At 43.4% G+C, this 12,225-nt stretch overlaps 1 protein-coding gene across 3 annotated transcripts in view; it reads left to right on the top strand.

Annotated features, from left to right (window-relative positions):
- SHISA9 (shisa family member 9) overlaps nucleotides 1–12,225 on the top strand; it is a 461,433-nt gene that overhangs the window by 147,742 nt on the left and 301,466 nt on the right. The gene's annotated exons all lie outside the window — the stretch shown is intronic.

The raw sequence follows: 12,225 nt of genomic DNA, 5'->3' as shown, positions 1-12,225 counted from the left end.
ACCCAATGTCGTGTAGTGTCATGGTCTGGGCTAGTTATCTTCTGCCGGCCAGGGGTATTGATTGGCAGCTCTTTAAGGCTTTGATGAATAAAATATGGTAGAACAGAATTGTTTCTTAATAAATGCCATTTGCTGGGTAGGTGAACCCTATTAAAGCACTTATAGGAGAACAATGCAATGGGGGAGATGAATCCTGAAAGGCCCTTTCACAACAAAAGAGAGGGGAGTTTTCGGTAAACAATGGTTGAGTGATTGATTAGCCTGGCTTGTAGTGTGGGGCTATCACTCTGTCAGAATAATGGGCTGTGGGTTTATGTGCAGCCAAGTGACTTTGCGAAACTGCAAGGCTTAGGAAGATGAGCACACACCTCCTGGCCATTTCTGTAGCTCTTCTCTGTTGATGGAGGGGCTAGTTTGAGTAAACAGTGGTTTAAGCAGGTTCCACTGGGCACCATGGTTACAATGAGTCTTATTCCAGGCACACTGAAAATGACTTTGCTAGGCATCCACAGCCCCGGATTTTAATCACTCTCCTGCTACCACCTTCCTCTGTGACCTTGGTGAGTCCCCTGCTCTCTCTGGCCTGCAGTTTGTGAAGTGAAAGTCACTCAGTCCTCAGTCGTGTCTGACTCTTTGCAACCCCGTGGTCTGTAGCCTCCTAGGCTCCTTTGTCCATGGAATTCTCCAGGCAAGAATACTAGAGTGGGTAGCTGCTCCTTTCTCCAGGGGATCTTCCCAACCCAGGGGTTGAACCCATGTGTCCCACATTGCAGGTGGATTCTTTACCATCTGAGCCAAAGGGAAGCCCCCTCCTGTGTTAAATGCAGTGGTTGGAATGAAGAAGCCTCGTGTGTTCATATGTTGTGAACTGTGTGAGGCTAGTGCCTTGTCAGCAGGGTATGCAGCCAGTGCACCGTCTCCATGGGGTGGGTGGGTAATAAACGGAACTGCCCCATTTTACAGATGGAGTAACCAAGGTTGAGTGAGAAACATGATGCAGTCACTACCTCCTGTGCCAGATTTTTAAAATTTCAGTGCAGAATCTTATGTAACTCCTGAAACCTGAGGAGAAGACAGCCAAGGGTAAGGCAACTTAGACACGTAACCTAGGAAACACTGGTGCTGAGATGGAGCCTGCCAGTGTGGAGAGTGCGTGAGCTCTACAGTCTGGTGGACACAGCTTTGAATCTAAGTTTGGCCACTCACTGGCTCCCTGAACCTCAAGGTCTTTTCTTTTAAAATGAAAGAACTAATATCTATGATGTAAGATTAAGGTTAGGATCATATGAGATGGTTAATGCGGCTCTTAACACTTGTCCCAGAAACATGAATTTGTTCCAGTGAGATTGATACATTAGGAAGCAGTCTGAACATAATGTGAATTTCGTGTTTGCTTATGTACAATTTCATCAGTGAGAAGTAATAGGTGAATGAAGGCAATTGCACTCAGCTGAAACTAGCCAGGTAAGAATACACGGGATACAATGTGCACACACCTCAAGCATCTACCCAATACCTAAATTATGAGCCACACTTAACCTCATCTGGTGTTAAAACTTCCTGTCTGACTTCAGATAGCCGTTGTCAGTTCTATTATCTCATAGCTCATCAGCTGCTTTTCCCAACTCCTACCTTCACAAACCAGTGTTAGTCATTCACTCATGTCCGACTCTTTTGCAACCCCCTGGACTATAGCCCACCAGGCTCCTCTGTCCATGGAATTCTCCAGCAAAAATACTGGAGTGGGTTGCCATTCCCTTCTCCAAGGGATCTTCCCAACCTGGGGATCAAACATGGGTCTCCTGCATTGCAGGCAGATTCTTTACTGACTGAGCCACCAGAGAAGCCCTTCATAAGCCAACTTTGGGTCTTTTCCAGAGCAAAGGATCATATTTGTTGTAGTATGTATGTATTTAAAAATGATTTAACGTGTGTAAAACAGCGCTTCCCTTATTATCAGTTTGCTGTATTTTTTAATGTGTCACGGGTGAGGTTTTTGAGTGTTGTACTCCAGCCTCATTTCCCCATGGACTTTGTAGTTTTTATTGCACAGTTTTGCATAGTGCAGTGAATTTTAGGAATGCATATGTTATATGATAGCAGAACTGTCTGTGTAATGAGGTAAAGTGCCCGGCATAGCGTGTAGTACAGAGTAAATATTAGTGTAGCCTCATTCCCTCACTTTAAATCCTCATATGATGAAATGTAGAAAGAGCTGAATTGTAACTCTTGATTGCTTAGAGAAACAACTTGGGCTTCATAGGTAGAAAAGAACCAGTGATTTATTAGAATAGCTATCTCAGGGAGAGGAATGTAACTTGGCTTCGCTGAAGTCATGGCTATGACCTTTAGTTGTAAGAAACAGTAAACCCAACTGACACTTGTGGAGACAAAAAGTTTATTGGCTTGTAACTAAGAGGTTCCCTGAAGATTTGGTTCAGTCACAGCTGGATCAAGGAACTAAACCCCTGCTATGCCACTGGGACTTAGTTTCCATCTCTCAGCCCTGCCTTCTGCTGGCTCTGTTTTCAAACAGGCTTTAATCCTGCTGATGGCATGATGGTGGCCAGTGACTCTTGGCTCACATCCATACATTCCAAGTCTAGTGGGAAAGATAGGGTGCTTCTTTGTTCTAGTCTCATCTGCTTAAATCCTGGGGCTTATTGGCTCTAATTGGATCATGTTCCTGAAATTATAATTGTGGTCAGAGTGATGCGATTCTCTTATTGCCAGGCTTGGGTGTCATACGTTCCCCTGGAATTTAGGGTATCGTCAGATCTTATGCAAATGGACCTGGAGGGAGAGTTGGCAAGAGTGCTTCCTCACAGGAACCTCAATGTATTACTACCCGAATAAGGAAGAATGAATACTGGCAAAACCAACAAGATTCCGCTATAAGAAATTGCCCAAATCAGAAGTTTGGAAGCCATTTAGATTTTTTTTAACTGCTCTATGCTTCACTGTTTTTCTTTTCCTGAAGTTTTTCTTTCTCTGCTTTTCTGATCCACACAATCTTCATAATGGGCAGAATCTGCCAGCCCCACGCTATCCAAACTCTTAAAGAGCTAGCCACCGGAAGGACTGAATATCTCAATTCAAAATTCTAAAGCAAGGACTCTGACCCAGCTTGAATCAGGGGCTCTCTTTCATGTAAGTGACCTGATTCAAGCATGGGGGTGCTGCTTTTTTGTTGTATAAATAGACTTTCAGGAGCCGACTGTTATGTCTCTAGATGTGGAGACTGGCAGAATGGTCCTTGTGAGTTGGTCAGACTACCTAAGTAGGTGTCCATAATGAGGCAGGTCATCTCAAACTGGTGAAGTATAACTCCACTACTTCCAAGATTCAGGTCCAAGATGGCTTAACTCATGATTGATGAGGTGATGGAGAGTTGATAAATATCTCTATCTGAGTCCAGAGTTTTCACTCCCTCAAGCAGAGAGGTAGTCTGCTTGGCTCCTTGGAGTCCAGCTCATTTAGCAGGATAGAGGGTAATACAGAGGAATAAAGCTGTATGTGTGTGTGTCGGGGGAGGGAGGGTGTAGAGGCAGTGAGTACCATTAACATCTCCTTACAAATGACCTAACTTCTCAGCTTTTCTTTCACTTCCTGGTCCTGCTAGACTTGCTAATGAACAATGACACTGACTCATATCTTACAGAAGTCAGGTCATTGGGCTGTTCTTTTTTCTGGGGGGAGGGAAACTGGATCATAGATATTCAGCCTGAGGCCAGAATTAGTGAGATTCGAGAGTGGGAAGTAATTTAAATTTATCTCAAGTTTTGTGTGGCAGATTGGCGTGATAGAACCAACTTTTCAGCCTCTCAGTATGCATACTCTTTTCCACGTGACTTTGTGATTTCTATCACCAAAGAGGTGGAGATGTTCTCCCACCTCTTGAACCTGTGATTTGCTTTGACTAATAGAATATGATCAAAGTGTCTCTCTACCAGTTCAGAGTCCAGGACTGAGATGTCTTTGTGTGTTTCTGCTTGCTCTCTTGTACTTCCACCATTGCCTAGGGATCATGCCTGGATGATCGAGGTCATGCTGGAGGTCGAGATGGAGGTCATGCTCCATCGAGGTCGAGAGGCTGGAGGTCGAGAGGCATGTGAAGCAGAAACCCCTAGCAACCTCATCTGAGATTATCTTAGATTAGTCAACAGTCAACCAACCCCAGACATGTGAGTGAGCTGAGTTGAAATGGGAAGGGAAACCTAGATGATCCTAACCTGAGTCACTGGTCATAGACTTGAGAGCTAAATAAGCACATTTTGAAACTAACCACAGCATTTGAGGGATGATTTTTTAAAACTGAAGTATAGTTAATGAACAATATTATATAAATTGTCATTGTTCAGTTGCTAAGTCGGGTCTGACTCTGCGATCCCATGGACTGCAACACTCCAGGCTTCCCTGTCCTTCACTGTCTCCTGGAATTTGCTCAAATTCATGTCCATTGAGTCAATGATGCTATCTAACCATCTCATCCTCTATTACCTTCTTCTCCTTTTGCCTGCAGTCTTTCCCAGCATCAGGGTCTTTTCAAATTTTATAAGTTACATGTACACAGTCAAGTGATTCATACGGGGGATGGTTTTTAAAGCAGCATTGTTGTGGCAATCTATAACTAATATGTTTAAGACAGAATGAAAAGTTTTGTATCTCAAGTATTTACTATGCAACAGACACCATATGTACACCGTCTTCAGTCTTTCCAGCACATTTAGGAAGGTTGCATTTTGAAGATAATTGAGATGAGAATTACAGATGTTAAATGACTTACATGGGCCAACTAGCTAATAAGGGATTAGTTAGAGATAACAAGGTAGACACTTTCCACTGTCCCAGTCTACCTACCTCTCTGTGGTGTATCCACACCCAGAATCCTATGGTGGCCATTGCTGTTAGTTCAAAGAGCTCAATAATTTGGAGTAAAGGGGAATATTCTCTTGGACTGTTGTCATCCTGAGGTTGATTATGTCTTCCTTCAAGTCTCAGCTTTAATAACTTTTACCCTGAAGATCCTGTGTTTGTTGAGAGTATTACGATCATATTTAAAAGGGCAAAGGTTTGAACAGAGGGCAAAGGTAATTCACAAACAATATACAAATGTTTGACAAGCACATGAAAAGATGATCAGCATCATTAATTTCCAGAGAAATGCAAACTAAAACCATAATAAGATAGATGTCACCCATTAGAATGGCTAAATTAAAAACAGTGACAATATCAAGAGATGGTGAGAAAAGTAGAGCAACTAGAATTCTCATACACTGAGGGTATAAAATGGTACAATAGAAAGAGTTTGACAGTTTTAAAATAAAGTTAAGTCTACACTTACTATATGACTCATCAGTGTTACTGCTTGGTATTTATTCAAGATTCAAGTAAACGTGTCCATGCAAAGACTTGTATGCAAAGACAAATATTTGTATCAGCTTTATTCAAAATAACTCGAAACTGGAAATAGTCTGAAAGTCCATCTATTGATAAATAAGTAAACTGTATATGGGATGCTGCATGAGCAATAAAAATGAATAAATTACAGATATCTGCATTAACATGGGTGGAGTCTAAAAAATTACATTAAGAGAAAAAAGATAGACATAAATGACTATGTACTATATACTTTATATTACTATTACATCAAGGATTGACAAATCAAATCTGTAGTGACGGAAGGTAAATAAGAATTTTTCTGTGACTGAGATGTGGGAGATTTATTAAGATGGAGCCCAAGGGGACACTTGAAGATGATGAAAATATTCTGTATCTTGGTGGTTAAATTGGTATACACATTTGTCAAAAGCCAGTAAACTGTACAGTTAAGGTGGTTGCATTTAATTGTATGTAAATTATAAATGATGAAGATGATTTTAAAAGAGACTTAAAATTTTGTCCTCTGAAAGTCATAAGATTAAGAATTCCAGGGAGATGGTGGATGCTGTGGTACAATCAGCTTCCCTGAATTAGGAGGAAAATAGCATCAGTTGCCGGAAAAAAACCAATTCAGAACCATGGACAGCACCTCAGGAGTCTATGTTAAAAATGCAGGTAAAGCAGTTAGCACAGAGCCTGGCAACAGAGTAAGCCCTCACTAAAAGGCAGCTCAAAAAACCCTTAAATGAATGCCTACTATATGCCAGGTATCATGTAAGACCCTATTTATATGCATTCACTTTATTCTCACCAGCCACTGTTATTATCCTTACTCTGCAGTAGCGAAATCAAACGTTTTCCTCAGGGCAATTTTTTTTCTTAAAGGAAAACAGAGAACAATGAAACACACACACACACACACATACACACACACACACACACACACATTAAACTTCAAAGTGGTGGTCTCAGTCCCTGAAATGGGAAAGGGCATTTTTATGTCTCGTGTGTAATCATGTCCTGCTTCCAGGATGTCTGAAGGCAGAATTTGTCATCAGGCAAGCAGGTGTACCTGCCAGTGTGTGCAGGAACTGCAGGTATATTTCCCCAGGCCTCTGGCAGATTGTTTTTTTACATACGGAATTACTCGTCAGGCAGACTTTTCTCCCCCTTAGTTCTCAGAAGATAGAAACAACAGTGTTACATAACAGGCATCAGCAGTGTTGGTTTTGCAGAGCATCTGACCAAGATTAGAGGGTGAGCAGCAGCAAGGGAGGATGCGCGTGGTGGAAGTGGTGGCTCAGAGGGCCTGGGGGGCTGAGGTTCTGGGCAGGATGCTGGTGAGAGAATGGGGCGGAGATAAACTCTTCTTGTAGGAGATTGGGCAAAGAATCAAGCTGAGAGCTCAGACCCCAGCTCATTGCCTGCCTGCATCTCCTCCCATCCACACCATTATCCCCATCATGCCATCTCCCATATCTTGCCTGAATTCCAGAAGCAGCCTCCTAACTGCTCCTTTCACTGCAATCTTTCCCTGTCTTGACCCTAGTTCTTTGTAAACATGCGTATCTGCTTTTTTCCCCACTGTGTTCTCTCAAATATGTTAAACATTCCCCCAAATTGAGCTTTCTCATGTAGTAAAGTCCTCCATAAACATCAAGTGTCATTCAAAACCTGGGCTCTGACTATGTCACCAGTCCCTTTCTTTGCTCCTGTGCTTCCTCACTCTTCATCCTAGTGAACTATAGGCAGGGTCCTCAGCGTATCACACGATGCAGTATTTCGCCTTCATGGTTCTCTCTACCTGAATGCCCTTTTCTGCCTCAGCTGTCTCTGTAACTCCCAGATATCCTCCAATCAAGAATGCATGTGTCAGCCTCTCAGAGTCTTCCTCCTCCTTCTAACACCATTATTCTTACAGCTGGATCAGAGACCCCTTCTCTGCGCTCCTACACTATCTGTATTCCAATCCTCTCTTAAAAGTTCCACATGGTAATATGTGCATGCTAAGTCACTTCAGTCGTGTCCGACCCTGTGGACCATAGCCTGCCAGGCTCCTCTATCCATGGGATTCTTCAGGCAAGAATACTGGAGTGGGTTGCCATTTCCTGCTCCAGGGGACATGGTAATATACAGATCTATTTAATCATTTGTAATTTACCTTCCATTCTTCATCCCTGTGCCTTCCTTCCATTTCCTTCAGAGCAACTGAGACATCATATTGTGGCCCATAAGGTCCTGCATGGTGTAGACTCTGCCCCTACTTTGGCCTCATCTTGTAGACCTCTGATTCTTGTTCAGTCTGTGCCCATTACCCTTGGCTTTTTTTCAGTTCTTCTGATGTGCCCCATACTCCTTCTTGCCACAGGACCCTTGCACATGCTCTTCCATAGAATGTTCTCATCCTTCCCCATAGCTGCCCACCTCATAGTTCATTTCAAGGCATGCTTCCGGATTCAGCTCTGTCTTTTTCTTTTTTTTTTTCTGGGACACCCTCTCTGAGCTCCTATATCACCCTGCATGTTTCTTTAAACATGTGTTCTAACAATGTGACATTATGTATTTGCAGAGGCAATCATCTGTTCATTCTCTCCCTGACTAGACTATAAGCTCCATGGAATCAGAGACCACCTCTCAGGTCTACTTTACCCACCACAGAATTGCTAGTGTCTGGCATAAAGTAGAGAGCCAATAAATATTTATTGAATCACGCAGTGGCTCTCTCTACTCATTCCCTCATTGAATACTAAACAATTCATAATATTCATCCTAATATTACACATTTCAGTTCACAAATGACATACAATGTCTTCCTTGTTTCTCCTTGAACTTTCCAAGATTGACAGGTCAGGGTATTACCCCATTTTTCAGGTATTTTAAGACTCAGAGAGGCTAAGTGACTTGCACAAGGTCATAAACTATTCGAGAACTTCTATCTCCAGCTCTTTCCACGCCTCCAGCTCCTATTTCCATCTGTGGAAAAAGACACGCCTGGCCAATGTGTCAATGCCATGGGGTTGTTTATTTCTATAACTAAGAGGAGATTGTGAGACCAAGAAGGGTGGCCCATTCAGAGCCCTGAGAAAGTGACAGCATAATCCAGGCTTTTATTACATTACCCTTTGGAAGATGAATTGGAGCTGCCAAGCATTTGCCTAAATCAATAAGCAGCATGGTGTTAACTAGTGCAAGGTTAATTTTTCTTCCCCAAATGAGGAGGAGTTGGCATACAGGGAATGCACAAACCCCACACACCTGTTCTTTGGCAATGACCGTAAGAACAAAAGCTCCATAAAAAGGAGAAAGATTGGAAAGAATGTGGGGGTTCTGGAGACACAAAGATGTGGTTTCAGATGCTGGTCCTCATAGTTCCTGGCTGTGTGACCTGGACCTCAGTTTCTTGACCCCAAAAAATGGGGATGAGAAACCATTTCCTCATCATGCCTATTGGATGCTAGTTTGCTTAATTCCTTTTGCTTTTCAGTCTTGTCAGTTCCACCTCCCTAACATTTCCTGAATCGCTCTGCCTCTTGGCACCATCTTGGTCCAAGTCATCTCCCTGCTGGTGGTCTGCCATCACCTCCTACCCGGTTTCCTGATTCTGCTCTGGCTTCCTTTACTGTCCGTTTGCCACACAGCAGTCAGAATTGTCCTTCAAAACCAAATCAGATCATCAAACCACCCGCACACTCCTCACTGTGCTTGCTCTGATCCCTGCCTCTTTTTCTGGCTCATCTATTTTTGCCTTACTACTCAGTTCCAATGACACTGGCTTCCTTTCTGTTCCTCAAACACGTGGCTCTTGTAGGGCCTTTGCACTGGTCGTTAACCCTGCTGCCTGCTGTGCTAGTCTCTTTTCATGTTTGCATGACTGTCTTGTTGTCATTCCGATTTCAGCTCAAATGCCATTTCTAAGAATGGTCTCCTTTTCTGAAAAGCTTCCTGCCTTTTAGTCTCTTTCTTTTGCATATCCCCATTTCAGATTTTTTTTCATGGGATTTATCACATTCCAAATAATCTCATTCATTTGCATGTTTTCATGTTTATGGCCTGATTTTCTATTAGGATGCAAACTTCAAGAGAGAAGAACCTGGCCTGTTTCCCCACCCCTGCTCTATTATCAGTGCCTTATGCTGTGTTTGGTGTATAAAACATCCCAATAGAATTTTTGAATTTAAAATATTGAAGAGCCACCCAGTAAAGAAAAGTTTCTTTTCCTTCTTCCTATCATGCTAAGGGGAGAAAGCGATGGCACCCCACTCCAGTACCCTTGCCTGGAAAATCCCATGGATGGAGGAGATTGGTAGGCTGCAGTCCATGGGGTCGCTAAGAGTCGGACACGACTGAGTGACTTCACTTTCACTTTTCACTTTCGTGCATTGGAGAAGGAAATGGCAACCCACTGCAGTGTTCTTGCCTGGAGAATCCCAGGGACGGGGGAGCCTGGTGGGCTGCTGTCTATGGGGTCGCACAGAGTCGGACACGACTGAAGCGCCTTAGCATCATGCTAAGGTATGGGGACTCTTAGATAGATTTTTGGTGCAAGGGAACAATAAACATAGGATTTTTAAAGACTCATAAACAAACATTGTCTTAAGGTACTCTACTGAGCTGTTTTCTTTGGAGCAAGTCTGTTTTCTCTAGAGCAAGACAGACTTTTCTGGCATTTGAAGCAGGGAGCCAGAGTTGGGTCCAGTGATCCCTGACTGCCAGAGGCAAGTAGTGGGTTCTCTTGCAAATATAAAGCCCTTCATCCACTCATCTATTCAGCTATCCATCTGTCCATCCACTCACCTATGCATGCATGCATGCATCCATCCAACAAATACTATCTTATTGAGGGCAGATTTTATGCAAGTACTGGGTGAGGTACTTAGAATGTAATTTTGAGCAAACACACATCTTCTTTTCCCAACAATTCACAGTTGGACGTGCTGTTTTGTACTTTATCAGAGCTGTGTAGCTCCTGCCCTACAGGAGCAGTGCAGGGCTCCACAAAGAACTTCCCTTTCCCCACCGTTTCCTTCCTGGCCAAATGAAGCCTGCTTATTTGGCCAACCTGTTATCCTGTTGGCCTCTCTCCATCCCCTCTCTCTGATCTCCCTTTGTGCCTTGCACTCCAGTTCTTCATCATGGTTGGTACACATATAAGACCCTGGGCTCTTGGCCTATCCTTGGCTTTCTTCTCTGCCATTATCAGACTTTGAAACCTGCTAGGCTCCTCCCTCATCTAAAGTCATGCCTTGTCCTTTCTTTGGCTGTTCTGTTCCCTGCCAGCATCAGGCAGCCCCAGGTATGGCTTCTGTGGTGCATGCTCTACCCTCACAGATTGGGCTTACAAACAAGGGGCTCTATGTGGCTCTGTTCTGATTTACTTTGTGTTTTGAAATCCCAGTGTAGAATTTGTTTTAAGAAAGCCTTGGATCAAGTTTCAAAATCGCAGATCAGATCAGATGAACACAAAACCCAGTTTCTCCTTGTTTTGGCAAAATGTCAACACAGTGCCCAGACTAGCAGTTCTCAAATTTCAGAGTACATGACTCGGGCTAAGGAAGCCTGATAAAATACCAATTGCTGGGCTTCACCTCCACAGATTGCAATTCAGTATGTGTTTGCTGGTACTCAGGAATCTGCAATTTGAACAAACTCTCAGCAATTCTGATGTAGGTCCAGAGGTAATATCAAAAATATTTACATGACATCAGCACTAGCCAATCAACAAGATATTGGAGCTCTTTCTCAATCGCTCCCCAAATGCCTGGGTTGAGCTTTTGGTTTCTGGATTAGGAGAAGGTCTAGGGGATTTAGACAGAGGGGTATCTGATAATCAGGTGGGTATTTAGGCTTCAAGGGACAGGGGCTATTACCCACAAGTATGGCAGCTTTGCATGGGGCTTCCCCAATGGCTCCAGTGGCTAAAGAATCTGCCTGCCAATGCAAGAGATTCAGGCACAATCCCTGGATCAGAAAGATCCTCTGGAGGAGGAAATGGCAACTACTCCAGTCTTTTTGCCTGGAGAATCCCATGGACAGAGGAGGCTGAGGGCTACAGTCCAAAGGGTCACAAAGAGTTGGACACCACTGAGCACACATGCATAGAAGCATTGTGGTTAAAGTTGCCTAATTTAAAATATATTATTTTAACCATATTTAACTGTACAGTTCAGTGGTACTAAGCACATTCACATTGTTGTTCAACTCTCACCTTCATCCAGCTCCCGAATTTTTCACCTTCCTAAACTGAAGCTCTGTCCCTACCAAACACTAACTCCCCTTTCTCCCTCTCCACCCTTCCCACTCCAGACCCTGGCAACTACCAGTATACTTATTGACTGTATGAATTTGACTATTCTAGGTACCGCATATAAATGGAATTGAACAATACTTGTCTGCTCCTAATTTATATTGGAGGAGGCCTTTCCAGGTGGTGCAGTAGTAAAGAATCTACCTGCCAATGCAGGAAACGCAAGAGACAGGGGTTTGATCCCTGGGTCAGGATGATTTCCTGGAGTAGGAAATGGCAACCCGCTCCAGTATCCCTGCCCGGAAAATCTCATGGACAGAGGAGTCTGGCGGGCTACAGTCCGGGGGATTGCAAAGACTGAGTGACTGAGCACACACACAGCGTTTATTGGAAGCAGTTCTGTATTTTAATAACTGATGTGACTACCAAGCTTTTCCAAAATATGCTGGTTGTACGCTTGTAGAACACAGTTTGAACACAGGCCATAAAGAAATCCCGAAGTCTTGGGCCAGTTCTCACATCCACCTAACCCTGTAACTGTGCTCATAGTGACTAGCACCTGGAAGAGGTTCTAACCTGCTGCTTGGCGAAGTTTTAAC

This window comes from Bos grunniens, chromosome 25, assembly GCF_055505025.1.
Source record: "Bos grunniens cultivar Pamir isolate PY7600 chromosome 25, Bosgru_T2T1.0, whole genome shotgun sequence".
NCBI lineage: Eukaryota > Metazoa > Chordata > Mammalia > Artiodactyla > Bovidae > Bos > Bos grunniens.
The sequence above is the reverse complement of the archived record's forward strand: the minus strand, read 5'-3'. Positions and strand labels throughout refer to the sequence as shown.